The sequence below is a fragment of the Physeter macrocephalus genome, chromosome 1 (assembly GCF_002837175.3).
Source record: "Physeter macrocephalus isolate SW-GA chromosome 1, ASM283717v5, whole genome shotgun sequence".
Lineage (NCBI taxonomy): Eukaryota > Metazoa > Chordata > Mammalia > Artiodactyla > Physeteridae > Physeter > Physeter macrocephalus.
The window spans coordinates 109,177,922-109,180,938 of NC_041214.2; positions in this window are offsets into that span (position 1 = coordinate 109,177,922).

Below are 3,017 nucleotides of genomic sequence, written 5' to 3' on the forward strand. Positions count from 1 at the left end.
TACTAGCCCCCTTCAGGCTGTGTTCATGCAACCAACCCTAGTCCTCTCCCTGGGATCTGAACTCCAAAGCCCGAGCCTCAGCTCTCAGCCCCCACCTGCCCCAGTGGGTGAGCAGACAAGCCTCTCAGGCTGGTAAGTGCTGGTTGCCAGCGATGCTCTGTGCGGGAATCTCTCTGTTTTGCCCTCTGCACCTCTGTTGCTGTGCTCTCCTTTGTGGTGCTGAAGCTTCCCCCCACCGCCCACCTCCCCATCTCCACCAGTGAAGGGGCTTCTTAGTGTGTGGAAACTTTTCCTCCTTCACAGCTCCCTCCCACTGGTTCCAAAGCCCGAGCCTCAGCTCTCAGCCCCCACCTGCCCCAGTGGGTGAGCAGACAAGCCTCTCAGGCTGGTAAGTGCTGGTTGCCAGCGATGCTCTGTGCGGGAATCTCTCTGTTTTGCCCTCTGCACCTCTGTTGCTGTGCTCTCCTTTGTGGTGCAGAAGCTTCCCCCCACCGCCCACCTCCCATCTCCACCAGTGAAGGGGCTTCCTAGTGTGTGGAAACTTTTCCTCCTTCACAGCTCCCTCCCACTGGTGCAGGTCCCATCCCTAATCTTTTGTCTCTGTTTTTTCTTTTTTCTTTTGCCATACCCAGGTATATGGGGAGTTTCTTGCCTTTTGGGAAGTCTGAGGTCTTCTGCCAGCATTCAGTAGGTGTTCTGTAGGAGTTGTTCCACAAGTAGATGTATTTTTGACATATTTGTGGGGAGGAAGGTGATCTTCACGTTTTACTCCTCTGCCATCTTGAAGCTCTTCTTGATAATTACATCTTTGATAAATTTGATAGCTTACATTTATAAATTTGATACATGATTAACATACAAATATTCCTATATCTGTATATAATTGCCATTGATACAAAATTTCATTCCACCCATTCAAATACATAAGAATGATAACTTTTTTCTTTTAAGTTTTTGGAAACTCAACTTAATTTCTATTATGAGTCCCCATCCCTCCCAGATATCAAAACTGAATCCAAATCAATATTGGGCTCCATCAACATCAGTCCCTTCACCACTTCTCCAAGAGAACTGATACAATGAAAAGACTTTATAAAGATGTAGAGTGAGAAACACTGGACTTTTCATTCTTGTTAGATGTTTTCCTACATTGCCATCACATAAACAGACACTGACCATTTGAGTTTGTGTCATTGTACCATGAATATTGCTACTGAGTTACCCTGGTTCCCAGTAGCAATTTCTATGGATCTAGAAGGCATTCTGGTTCGTTAGGCATATTGGGCATAGTGAAAACCTCAGTCCTTACACAGCACTGGGAGTCAGAAAATGCAGTGAACTTGAGGGCCCTTTACATTAGAGAACTATTTCTTCCATAGAATGTTGATACAACAACTAGTCCAGCCTAGGAAGTGATGCAGACATATCTTTCACTCTTAGATTCTAGAAAATTATCTGAGAGTTCTGCCACTTCTCTCACTAGCATGTTCCATATCTCAGGTACCTCAGAGTTTCTCCTCCCCAGAATAAGAAACCTCTACATATTCTTGAGTTAGAGAAGCTCTAGTTCATTAGAATTCTTTGTAATTTATTGCCTATGACCTAAAAACCTTTCTGTTACACTAAGGCCTTAGGCTTTTGAAAGACATTGAATCATTGACTCTTTTACCCACCTCTGTTTTCCACTACAATCCTTTCTCAATAAATAGTAGACATGTCAAACAGAAATTAGAAACTCTGAAAAAAAAATCCCCCAAACTAAAGCATCAATTAATACAAAAAAATCATACTCTCTTATTTATTACACATGTTTTGCCTTAATTTACAATTGTTTCCATTTTATTTTCCATATATTATATATATGAGTGTGCATATTTTAGGTGTGCTTTTTAAAAGCATCATAGAACACTTATCATTATTACTACTGTGATCATCACTATTATCTATTGAGCACTCACTTTGCTCCAGAACTATGCAAATATAAACCTATAAAATCAGAGAAATATTAATAATACAATTTTACATATTTATGTTAATAATGTGCTAATGCCTTTATGTTTATGACTTCCATATTTATGTATCTTTGCATTGCTTTATTTTCTGTTTTCTTCTGCATCGTCATTACTTTGCTTTCTTTACTATTGGAGACATTTGAGAGGTATTTAATTCACTCTGTCTATATTTGAAAACCCTGCCTTGACTTGTATTTCTTTAATTGGAGTATTCTAATTCCTCTCTGCATAGGAAGGAATTTAGGCCAATTTGATTTTAGTTACTTTAAACACTAGACTGCTCAATTAGTTTTTGTTAAGATAAGTTCTTTGGGTCACCACTTCACAGTGTTTTTACTATATATTCAATATTTTGCAATTAAATTTTATCTCTCTGTAAACATTTTTGTTTACATATTTTTGATATATGCCATTTCACTGTTTGGTAAAGGTATTATTAATTATTTTATTTTTATTTTTTCTGGTTAGAAGAATTTATTTCTTGATTCGGTTTCATCATCTTCACATCTTTCATAAACATTTGAACACTGCTGAAGACTCATGGTTTGGGATATTTTTATGCTGTTCTAAGTTTAATGCAGGAAATCATACTTTAGAAACTAGAGGGGGTTAGTTTTTCAACCACCACAGAAAACAATATAAAGCTATCCCATATAAGCACAAAAAGTCTCAATATCTGTTTTCTTTCCTAAGAAGTCACCAAAGCAACACTTATCCAGCTATAAAGAGTTTAATTAAATAAATTAAACTTAATTTAATTTAAACAATAAAGGTATTATTATTTTGGGCCATACTATTTCATTCTTGAGTTTGTAATTCAGTCTAAGGGTGAGTTGGAGTACTACTTTAAATAACGTTTTATTTTGTAATTCAGTCTAAGGGTGAGTTGGAGTACTACTATAAATAACGTTTTATTTTGCAAAAAGAAGTTTTTTGTAATGTTTTCAAAATGAGTTATTTTTAAATTTTGAGTTAGAAACTTTCAAAATATTGTTGACAATGCTC